The 12,716-nt window shown below is 38.8% G+C and overlaps 1 long non-coding RNA gene across 1 annotated transcript; it reads right to left on the bottom strand.

Moving 5' to 3' along the window:
• Nucleotides 1–2,410: 2,410 nt before the first annotated feature.
• Nucleotides 2,411–3,644, bottom strand: LOC130600666 (uncharacterized). The gene is made up of 3 exons (XR_008972509.1): nucleotides 3,087–3,644; nucleotides 2,877–2,993; nucleotides 2,411–2,519 (listed from the first exon to the last, which is right to left on the bottom strand). It is a non-coding gene; the product is annotated as an uncharacterized LOC130600666 (long non-coding RNA).
• Between the last annotated feature and the right edge of the window lie 9,072 nt (nucleotides 3,645–12,716).

A 12,716-nucleotide genomic window follows, 5' to 3' on the forward strand; every position in this document is an offset into this window, starting at 1 on the left:
GCTTTTGGTATCCCATGCACCCCTGCATTCACAACTAATGACCTTTTGATTCCAAAGGGCTAACAGCTTTGTCTGATAAATTTAACCAATAAAAACCTATATGGATAAAGAGTGTCCTTTTCTTCATTCTCACCCCCTCTCTCCACCACCACCACCTGCCCCGACAGCCTATTCAGTGGAATAATCTTAACATATTGAGCCAACCAGGGAACATGTTTTGCAGTTTTCTTTGGGAGGAAAGGAAAAGGCTGTGACATCCCAGGGAATTCTCAGAAAATAAGAAACACTAACAGCATGAATTAACAATCTGATTTATAGTGTGGGCCAATATCAGCCATGTCTGGGTGTGTAAGATACCATTGTAGATGTCAGTGAAAGAGGAGAACAATGAATGGAAAAGAAAAGAAGGGTGGGGGAAAAGCTGCAGAACTAAATCCAAGCCCTTTGTTAGTGGGCATTACTCCACTGATTTCACTTAAATGACAGTATTCTGCTGAGAAGGACAAAATGGTTATGAGGTTTTGACAGACTTGTTTTATGCAACCTGGGATTCAGTCACTTCACTTGTGAAATGTCTTCTACACTGACTCAGAGGAACTGGTACGTTAAGACTCGCTGCATAAATATTCCACCTATGTTTTTCCCACAGCAACAAAGAGAGGTGAGAGTGCTATTTACAATGAGTGAGACCACAGAATTCTCTGTAAGTGCTCTCAGGACAGCATAGCAAACTTATAAATTAAACATTTTCTGGCTAACAGTGTTACAGTGAGAGTACCTTCACCAATTCCACTCACAGCTATTTGCAAGCTTCATTGTTAATGGGAAATATTATTTCAATTTGGTCAGTTGCATTTGTAGAAAGGCTGCACTACTGGCAAGGTTTTCTGAGTGTACTGTTGTTTTCCTAGAGCTATTCTGTACATTTTCAAATGAAGTATTTCTCATAATAAGATATGTCAAACTTCATTTTGCAGTGAATCAAAGAAATTCTGCATTGAAGTGCCTAGGGAGAACTTTAGAAACTGAAGCATGCCTAGAATTAAAAATTGAGGTTAGTCAGTTTGTCCTAAAACTCAGGTTAAATATCAAAGTTTCTCTGCAGATTATAAAGGATACCCTCCATAGAAGATAGTCCAGGATTATTGATAACATTTGATTACTTTCTTGTTTTCGTGCATTTCAGTGTTCCAGTTTGATAAAGTTCCCCTGTGTCAGGGGAACACTGCTCACATGTATATTTACTTGAGAATATGTACTTCTGAATCCCGTCAGAGGTACTACCTGAACTTGAGATCTGGTCTTATTTCTTACACTTAACAGGCTCAAGGCCTTATTTATAAAGCCCAGATTCTAAAGGCAACAATGACAGTGCTTCAGAAAATGGCAGTCTGCCACTGAATCCTAAGTGAAAACATGCTCCAAAGTCAAGGAAACCAGAAAGATGGTAAATAGTAGATAAAACTCAATACTGCAAAGTATGAAATACTTTGGTACTGCCCTAGCAAAGCACTTAAACAAGTGACCAGTCCCTTCCTGAAAATGGACGTATGCAAACATATTGAACTGGAGTGAGTCAAAGTTTTCTGTATTTTGGAAATCTAGGTTCATGCCTTTTTCTGTGGTATAGGACACATAGCTGGGTTGTTTTCATCAGCTCTAGTAATAGTCTGCATAACCAGGTTTTTCCTAGAGTATAGAACAATCTTAAATTGCGTTCCTATGTGTATAGGCAGGGGGGTTGGAACTTGATGATCTTAAGGTCCTTTCCAACCCTAACTATTCTATGATTCTATATGTACATATATGCTGTTTTCTCTTAATGAAAGAACTTTTGTCAGATACTGTGTGGATGATTCTGACTGGATATTCAACAAAAGATACATTATGAAAAAAAAATCTGCTAGTACATTCCAAAATATTTACTATAGTTGTAAAAATTGTGATTTCCCAGAAAAAGGAAACCACTGAAGTTTTCAGTCTGTTAGAGATGAAGTCTTTAGTGGTTTGCTGTTCTATAGACATGAATAAGAATGAGACTTTTATTCAGTTTGCTTTATGGTATAACACTCAAAACATATTGAGAATATAATTTTTATGAGCACAGTTAGCCAGTTATAATTTCAAAGCTTCCCTTCCCTTCCTCTCCCCTCCCCTTCCCTTCTCTGAATGACAACTAAAAGTTTATTGTTTTGAAATATTTCAGCGAGTCTTTGCCTTTTCTGTTTCTTTTCTGCACCCAAATCCATCAGTCTTTGAGTACACATCTCACAAAATAGCAGATAGGAAAAAACTATTGCATTAGACTCAAGACAGGGTGAGCTCCATAGCTCCATTTTTACCTTTTTTAAAGCAAGAGACTTTTTGGGTTTTTTTTGTGTGTGTGTGTGTGTGTGTTTATAAAAACTATGTCTTTATAGCAAAGATTTCCCTCACTTCAGTTTTTCTCCTGTGTTGCATCTCAGGTCAGCAAGCATTCACTGCATTTCCTTGCAAAGCAGATGTTGCCCCTTGAGATCCTTTAAAATAATGCAGATTATTATTATTTCAAGTGCTCTTACATGTTTGGTTTTTTTTATACAAACTTTTACTTTTTCCTTTAACATTAGGAATATTAGAATAATACGAGAAAAAATGTTATTTATGCAGAGAAAGCCTCCGTAAAGAAACAAGTTTTCTTTGGACAATACCTCCACTTTAGACTGTCATTGCATAAATAAAACAGCTTCACAGAAACATTAGTGCAATAAAAATTAAGTGCCATAGCAAAATGGAATTATCAGCACCTGACCACATCTGTGAAATATTTGAAATACAGAGGAGGCCTGTTATGTGTTTGTTTTGTTAAACTTAGAGCATAGGATAAAAACATTCACCTTTGCATTCTCCTGACTGCAATTTTTCTTTACAAAGGGAGCATCAGTGCATGTGAACAAAACAGTTCCACTCAGTAGGGCACACCGCTCAGAGCATTCTGTCCCATTTCCAGTGACCTGGAAAGCACAAAGGCTGCTGTACTGAAAAGAAAGGAAAAAAAAAGAAGAAGAAAGAGAAAAAGAAAAAAGACAGAGAGAAAAAAGGCTTACCAAGATAGCTGTAGACAAATAGCACCTTCATTATCAACATAAATTTGAAACCTATCTGTTTCCTTGGAGAAAGTGATTAGCAGGGAAATGGAAGCACGGTGCTCTATCTCACCATGGGAAATGTTGAGAAACAGCAATAGTAATGAATTTGAAAAACAACATCTCTGTTACTGTCATCACAAAATAGTAATAAATGAAAGACAGAAAACCCAGACGCTAGAGAAAATGATAGGACAATGTCTTTCATAGGATAACTCTTATCATGTAGAACACCACTGACTAAAGCACTATTTTATTTCACGGTCTTTCTTTGTGGAGTATCACACAACATAATGAGACATTATTCTTGTTATACAAAATCAATTGGAATAAATTCCTGAATTATCACACAGCGATTACAATTCAACACAGCCACATTGAAATAATGAAGACAATAGGGCTTTTTTCCACTGCTGTATAGATGACCTTTTCCATAGTCACCCTGTAGCTAATGGATATATGTCACTAGTTCCTCATATCTCCTGCCAAATGACCATGCCACTCACCTGGCCAGCATTTAGCATTCAGGACAAGACACAGGCACACAAGGGGGTCAGTGCAGTAGGTATGCATGAAATGAATGGAAAAGGAATTTTGGCAGCAGTAATGTTGTGTAACATCTAGATGAAGAGAAAGATCACTGAAGAGGCACTGTATGGAGATGATAAAAGCTTCGCCATCAGCGGTAGTGATTCATGTAGAGTTTACACATGCCACAGAAGGTGGCAGTCAAAATTTATTGGAGCTCTCACACTAGGTTTGGGACCTGTGCATGAGTGGGACTGCAGGACAGGCAAAAGTGATGAGTCAAATAGAACCGGAAAAAGATACATCTTGTTGGTGGCCAACGGATAATTCTAAAGCACTGACAGCATAAACTTGACTCAGGATGTTCTGTAGTCAAGTAGTGCAAATAAAAAGGTAAATTTCCAAAAGGGTGAAACTCATGTTTGTGGATATGCTTTGGCTACAAAATTTGCATCTGTAGTTCAATTATGCATTGAAATTTGAATGGTCCTACTTCTAATTGCCAAATGTCTAAAAGGGTAACTCATTTATCTGGAGAGATACGCAAACCGAGTGCATATTCCAAAACATAAAGAACATATTTTCTTCCAAACTGAGGAAGATGGCCTTGATCTGACAAAAAATACCCATCAATGACTGCCACCTCCATTGTAAGTCATTCTTCATATGCTAAATCCAAGTATCTGTAGAAATCCATATCCACTTCTCATATTACAGGCAATTTTTAGATATTGTAGTTAATACTAGCACCCTGCACCTCCCATTTTCGCTCTAGTCTTACATATAGTTGAGAGCTGCTCACTGTTGCTGAAATTATTTGCTTTAGAAGAAGGTAAAAAAACAGTGGCAAGACCTCAGCATCCAAGTACAATACAATTTTGTAATATGTAAACCTGCAATTAAACGCGTTTAGTTTTAAAATCAATGAGATGTTTAACAGCATAATGGGTATCTTCTTTATAATTCCTCCCATGAAGACTATTCAGAAATAAGATCAACTTCACATTTAAAGTTATTAGCAAATATTTCTGCTTTTTAAACAGAAAAAAAGTAACATCTATAAAAATAATATTCCAAATTATCTTTATTTATGAAAACCTCAGAATTGTACTGCCAAAAAAATAAATTGCTATCACTGATATGAGAGACTGTCTCAATCAGGAGAGTTCTATAAAAATCTAAGGCACAGTCACATCAACTACTTCCTCAATAATGTGAAAACATTGTGATGTGGCTTTAAAATCATGTGAAAATCAGATTTTTTGGAAAATGGTACTGTAATGGTGATATCTAGTATGTAAAAAGGCTATCCAAAATAGCACCCATCAGTACATAGGAATATTTTACTGATATACTGTGACGTGTTTGTGAGGAAAAAGAAGAAAAAGGTAAAGTAAAACTTAAGACAGTGATTTGTTGAATGAAGAAGTGAGGTCACAGAAGAAGGATAATCTTTGATTAGCATATTATGTAAAACATTGAAACTATGAAAAATAGTTTTTCTAAGTGTCCAGTATAGGTAGGAAAAATCATGTCATGATAGTAACCAAGCTGAAGATACATAGACCTTAATGTTAATACCCATATTTGCAATTTTTAAATACAATAACAAATCATTATTATATTACCACACAAATTTGCAGTTTCAAGTACACATGGGAGACTGCAAAAGTGAAATGTATCATAGTTAAATGTAGCATGAACATATGTTGCAAATTCTGTCAATAGAATATATATTTATCAACAAATTTCCCAAGATTTCTGACTGGTTTTACACTCGATAAAATCCAGATTGTTTTGTCTGTGGCATAAAATTCCAAATGAATTTTAATGGCTAGTGGCCCACATTCTACTCAACTCTGCAACACTAATGGAAGTGAGTTTATTTGTACATTAAGATTGGTCAAATGAGGTAGCAGAAGCATTAGAATACACAGGAAAGCAGCAATTAAAAAATAGTGTTAGAAAAGCAACATCAAGACAGATTCAAAAGATCAAGCAGTGGCTGATATTAAAACACTCCACTGTCGATGTCCATCAGACTCTTCAGATTATGGATTCTTCTCCAGTTTAAGTCACCTCAGGAAGACATTTTAAGAACAAAAGTTAGTCTGGAAAATAAAGATTCTGTCTGGAAACGTTTCTCTGTGTAGGAGTGAAATCTTATACCAGAAAAACCTCCAACTTTCATCTTTACTTCTCTCATTTTCTTCTGCTCCCCTCAGTTTTCCTATACCTGTTACGACTGTTTTACATTCTAGTCCTTTTTTTTTTTTCACATTCACTCATTTATTAACCACAATAAATTTCTCTTCCACAATATCCTTTTTTTTTGAAATTATTTTTTTCTCCCCACATTTTAAACAAATTTTGTAGCTTCTTTCCCACTAAATCTCTGCTTCTGGAGGTAACAATACCCCTGAGTTTTAGTAGTTTGATACTCCTAAGACTTCTGTGGTAGTTTTGCAGAAATGGCAAGATTCCTTGAAACATACACTGACTAAAGAGTAGATAGGCCCCATACTGTGATCAGATCTGTTACTATTCAGCTTTGTGATTTTGGGTAAATTTTTGAGCTTTGATGTCTTGCTACTTTTAATATGCCTTCATATGGGCACAAGTAATGGGAGGCAAGTCCTTTCAGTTTTAATTTGCGCTTTTTTTTTTGTTTTTAAATCAGTTTGGCTGACCAGGTATAAACAGATATGATGCTCCCTGGTGAAATGTGTTGTAGCTGGTCACTGCTGTACCACATTCACTGATAGCTGGTTGGTTGGTTGGTTGGTTGGTTGGTTGCTGGACTGAATAGCGGCAGCTGAAATCCCTTTACCTGCTACTTGTATGGAAAGTGCTGGCTCTTCTTTTAGTTACCTGCACCTACTTTTTAGCTACCTATACTGAGAATCACATAGGGTACTCCCCAGTGCTAGGGGGCACCTCGATGATGCCACAGAGTTGTTACAGAGAGTTGTGTGCAGTAGTATCAGGACCCTGAAATGAGTTTTGAGGGCATGCTTTCCATATGTGCTTACAAGAACTGAGGATGCTGTCAGAGGGATCCCTCATGCAAGCTGTCCAGACTGCGTTGGCAGAAGGAGAGGTGTACCAGGGGCAGTTATAAACATAAATGCCCTTTGTAGTATGTTGTCCTGTTGTGCCAACTGGGCAGCTCTCAACATAGGGCAGCATTGCTTCATGAGAAAGACAGAGTGGAGAAGCAGTTTGGCCTGACGGATCATGCCAAGGATGATCTAGAAAACCATGGAATTCAGTGAAGTTTGCTGTGAATGAGTAAATAGGTCCTTAAAGCGTAAGTGTTGCTAACGTTGGGTGAACAGAAGGAAAGGCAGTGTTCTGAATACTTGAAGTCAGCTAAACATTTCATGGCACTTCAGTAACGCCATTATTGTCCAAGTTGTTCTGAACTGTATTTTATAGTCACTGCAATAGTCGTGTGAATTTTTAACTTGAGAAGTATGTTGGTATTTGTCATGAAAAGGGCATCACCAATATGTATTATCTCTGTCCTTTTCTTTTTCTAGACTTTTCTTAGTTTCCTTTTGTCCTCTTTTTTTCATTTTTCTTTTCTTCAATTTTTTCTCATCTTCCTTTCTCTCCATCTGTTCTTTGCAAGATGATGAAACGAACCTTAATATGATCTAATAACTATTCCTAAGTACATTTAAAATTTACATAAGTAGGAACAGAAAGAGAACGAGTGAACTGAGGAGAATGAAGAGCATAGCTCAATGTTGCTTCCAGGATTAGCTCATTTCCATATTCATCTGTGGGAAGCTCTGTGGCCTTTGTTGTGGCAGGAAGGAAAGAAGGGAGAAATGCAGAGTTTATTTTAATATTTTTTTCTCATAAAGTAATGTTGAAATTCCACAGAAACTCTCTCAGGCTCCCAGCAGAGCTGCTTAGTCACTGTGATATTTTCCAAAGCACAGTCATTACCTGTACCTCAATATTCATTTCCAAACTAAGAAAAAGAACCAGTTCAATTTTTCCTGAATGAAGCTGAAAGCAGAGCAATAGCAGTCAAGCAGTCGTGCTTATTACATGCAGCTCTGCCTATAAGGATGAGGCTCTGCTGAAGCTGGTTCTGGAAGATGAAGAACATGTGGAGAATCAGAGAAGCCTGGTGTACAGCAGGGTGTTGCAGTGCTCCTGCATGTCACGTGGCTTACATATTTTGTACCAAGTATGGATTTGTTGGGCACAACACGAGGAGCTGCCTTGGAGCCCATGCTGAATGAGGCAGGGGGCACATGGGCCTCATACAGAAGGGGTCCTCCAGGTACAAGTGGCACCAGGAGAGGGAGGGTTGCTGCTCTATTACTGTGAAAGAAAAACATCCATGCCACAAAAACAGCTGCTACCCTCATTTGTGCTTCAGTCGTCATCTCTTAAATGAAGATTCCACCTCTCTGGAGGGCTCTGAAGAATAAGCTGTTAGTGATTAAGAGCTGCTTAGACACTATAATAGTTGAGGCCATATAAATAAATATGTCCTCAGCTCCCAGCATGAGGGACACACTGGTTTTATGTGAATGAAGAAGGATGCCAAACGTCATCCCTTCCTCATGATTGTTGCTTCACTCCCGCATAAGGATTTCCTTTTAAAGTCCTTGCATCCTTTTTTCTTCTCGTGATGTAACAGCATCTTCTACTCCCCTTAACCCAAAGATGCCAGCCACTTGTCAGTGAAGGGGAAGAAGAAAAAAGCCCTTTTCTAAAAGCTCAAATCAAATTATAAATGACCAGCCAGGTGCCCTCTTCCCTGGATTACTGGATGAAATGTCTGTGGTAACTTCTCTGCTGAAAGGAAAGCTAGGAAAATATGTGTCAGGCTAAAGCTCGCTAGAGCCCAGGTCTACTCCTTATCTTTTCAGCCTCCTGCCAGTCTGGCTGGCAGACTACTGAGTGAGGCTCTCAAGCCCATACATGTGGAACAGCCCTGCTGCACAGACAGCAGTCATTGGCTGCAGATGGGGAGCCAAGAGCTAGGTTTGGCGAGAGGTGGAGCTCCCAGAGGTGTCTAACAAGCATCTATCCTGTGTGAGCCCTTTCCCTGCTAACAGGTGGATATCTTTGATATCCACCTGCTGAGCAGGATTCCCAGAACACTGGCAAGAATGTGCACAAGTTTTGGAGAGAAACCTGCCCAAAGATCCAAGTTCCTTGAAATGACTGCCTGTGTTTTGGCTGAGGCTTGCTCAGTTACAACCTTTCTCAGAAAACATTTTTGTCCCAAAAAATCAGCATTTTGACAGAAAAGCAGCTTTAGCCAAAGAGCTGTCTGTCACTGAAATCCATATTCAGGAGTATTATGCTGTGTGTGCAGGATGGGATTCCTGGACACAGGAATTAGATTAGACTGTTCTTAGGACTGTCTGTAGGAAGCTCCCCTTCCTACAGACTGTCCTAAGAACCAGAGAGGTGTGCTGAAATGTGGGAAGAGATTTAACCTGCTCTCACCCTTTCACACTGGGATGCTTTCTAGTCCCACACACATAAAAGGATTCGGATCTGTATTTGTACTTACATATTTAGATTATTGTCACTCTATACTGTCTAAGCTCTAAGTAATTTATGTATTTTTTGTCACAGCTTTCCTGAAACTGCTGCCTGGTTCACAAAGCGCCATTCTTAGAGAGGAATAGGTGCTGAACAGAACATAAATCTCAACACATTTCCTGTTATTGAACCATCATTTTCATATTCCTGCTTTCACAGCTTCTACCAGCATGTTTTCTACTTGCAGTCTGTTTCCTACCCTGAGAGATTAAATGAAGAATTGTCAAGAGGGGAGTCTTGTGAAGATTTCTTTCCTCAAAGCTGTCTCCATTTATTTCACTGTGGAATAGAAGAAAAAGATGGGGTCAATCCAGCCATGTCTTGAATTTTGGATCTTATCCTGAATTTTGCAAGGACTGAGTACCAGTACATATGCACTAAAGCACTTTCCTTCAGGAAGCTGTGCTTTATTGCTTTGTTTGATTGAATTATACAATTTTTGTCTTTACTTTATCAATATTAAATCTGTATATGAATAATTCCAGGTTGCTCAAGATATTTTCAGCAGAGTACAATATGCTATTCAGATCGTAGTGGATCCTTGACTTCCTGAAATTACTATAGTAACATCATTGATAGATACCATATAAACATTATAGGATCTTTCATAATAACACCTCTCTCTTTCACTTTTAGTTAGAAAAACTGACCAAGTGTTTTGCTTCTGTGCTATCTGGGAGGATGGTGTGTATAGCGTTTTTGCTAATGCAGCCATTTAATAGAGCAAACTTTGACAAGTAAGTGGTGCATGGAAAAGATGGGAAAATGCTTTCAATATCTCATGTGCATGAAAAATATTGCTTCAACAATAGCTTTCATACATCATCACACAACACTTTAAGATGCTTTTCATAGAGTTCCAGTTATCTACACTGCTTCATGCATGGCCAAAGGATCTCACATGTAACTTCTTATTTAAGAAGCTGGTGAAGTTTTCTATACTAGTATGTAACAGAATGGCAAAATCAGTAATTTCCTGGTTGCTCTTATCTTTATATTTACACTACAAAATGAAATAACTGAATCTAGGCAAGCACAGATTTTTCCTTCTGCTTCGATTAATGCTAGGCATATGGAGAAGACAGTCTTTTAACATACAGAATTCTTATGCGCTTCCCATGTTCTAACACATATTCATGTCCTATGCATATGCATGTGCATATTATTGTAGTTAAGAGTCTTGTCAAGGAAGAAAGAATGAAACTTCTAAGCAAGATGAAATTGAAAACACTTGGACAACTGATGCTGTAGGGTCATCCAGACATAACAAAGAGCCATTTTGCTTCTTCTTGGCATCTGTTTCATGAAGAGGACCCCTATGCCTTTCATGGAAATAAATCTTCCATTCAGTCAGGCATATCCTAACTTCTAATTACCCATTAAGTTGACCAAAACTTCCATCCAACTATCCAGCTTCTCGGCAAACCTTTAGTGTTTCCTTTCTTTCACCATCACATTTATAGTCTTCTCTAGATCCTTCCCTCAACTTATTTCCTGAAGGCTTTCTTAAATTCAGGAAGGATAGTGGTTACAGTTGTTGAGAACGGGAAAAATATCTGACTGTCGGGACCATATGGTTTGCAGCTGACAGAAGCATATGTTACTTTCTCCTTCAATGGAATCAAGTAGATTTTGATGAGCACTACAAATAGTACCAGGCCTTTGAGACCTTGGAGAGAAGGCACAGTTACACATCACTTCCCTTTCTACTTCTCCATTGGCTCTCCCATCTTTGTTGAATTGAACATCAGCATCCTGTCTTCACTTTAAATATTCATTTCGGCTTATCTCCCTTGCTAACTCTTCCTGTGAAGTCTTTCTCAAACTGGTAATTACAAAAAAAAATCCATCCTAAACTTTTTAAACAGGAAATTCTGTTTCTCATGCTGTCCCTTGAGACACCCCTAATAAATATCTCAAAGCACTTCTAGTAATTCCCTCAGAATCTCTCCCAAAATTTGTTTGGCAATACACCTTTACTAAACTAGATGTTTGTTCAGCAGGAATATGATAATTGTTTTTGTAAAGAGCCTAACAGTGGGGTCATGGTCACTGAGTTCATATGGTACTGGTCTAGGCACCACGATTACTATATTGAAAAGGTAGACACATGAGAGACAGTTTAGTTGCCTAAATAATCTAGTGATATCTGTAGTGCTGAAAATTATCTGAGATGTAAGTATAAGGCTCCAAGGATGGAGATCCCACAGCTTTCTTTATGACCTGTTCTAACGGTTGAATATTTTCATGATAAAAAATATGCTCCTTATATCAAATTCAAAGGAGAATTTCCTGCATTGAAGCTAGTGACTGTTGCCTCTCATCCTTTCAATGTGTGCCTCTTGAAGAGATTTGAAGTCTGACCTGATGGCTGCACTCCTGTTAGCCACTGCACAGTGGTTATGGAGAAACAATTTGCTGTTGATGGAGTCCTCCTAGGTTGATTTGTTTATTTATGGTTGTCGTTGTTTAAGCACAGCTGGCAACCCAGAACCAAGCAGCCGATCACTCACTTGCCCCCACCCCCCAACCCGCCTTCTTCCCCCTGCTTCCAGAGGAATGGGGAGGAGAATTAGAATCATAGAATCATAGAGTAGTTAGGGTTGGAAAGGACCTTAAGATCATATAGCTCCAACCCCCCTGCCATGGGCAGGGACACCCCACACTAAACCATGCCACACAAGATTTCGTCCAACCTAGCCTTGAACACCGCCAGGGATGGAGCATTCACAACCTCCCTGGGCACCCCATTCAGGTGCCTCACCACCCTTACAGTAAAGAATTTCTTCCTTATATCCAATCTAAACTTCCCCTGTTTAAGTTTTAACCCGTTACCCCTTGTCCTGTCACTACAGTCCCTAATGAATAGTCCATCCCCAGTATCCCTATAGCCCCTTTTCAGATACTGGAAGGCTTGGAAAGAATGTAACTCCCATGGGTTGAGATAAGAACAGTTCAGTAACTAAGGTATAACACAAACCACTACTGCTACCACCAATAATAATAATGATAAAGGAAATAACAAGGGAAGAGAATATAACTACTCGCCACCTGCCGACTGATACCCAGCCCGACCCAAGCAGTCATCTAACCCTTCCAGGTAACTGCCCCAAGTGTATATACCGGGCTTGACATGCTGTGGTATGGAATACCCCTTTGGCTAGTTTGGGTCAGGTGTCCTGTCTCTGCTTCTTCCCAGGTTCCCCTCCTCCCTGGCAGAGCATGAGATTCAGAAAGTCCCTGGTCAGAGTAAACATTACTGAGCAGCAACTAAAACCATCAGTGTTATCAGTGCTGTTCCAGGCTGAAAGTCAAAAGCACAGCACTGCACCAGCTATTAAGAAGGAGAAAAATGACTGCTACTGCTGAACCCAAGACAATGGTGTTTTTTTTCTTTTGGCAAAGCTGCTTTCAGGCCAGTTAATACTCAGTCTGTATGCTGTCTCTATCCTAGGTTCAGGACTTTGCATTTGCTGCAAGACA

The sequence above is a fragment of the Pezoporus wallicus genome, unplaced genomic scaffold (assembly GCF_028554395.1).
Source record: "Pezoporus wallicus isolate ANWC-B61680 ecotype Strahan unplaced genomic scaffold, APGP_CSIRO_Pwel_v1 contig_3858, whole genome shotgun sequence".
NCBI lineage: Eukaryota > Metazoa > Chordata > Aves > Psittaciformes > Psittacidae > Pezoporus > Pezoporus wallicus.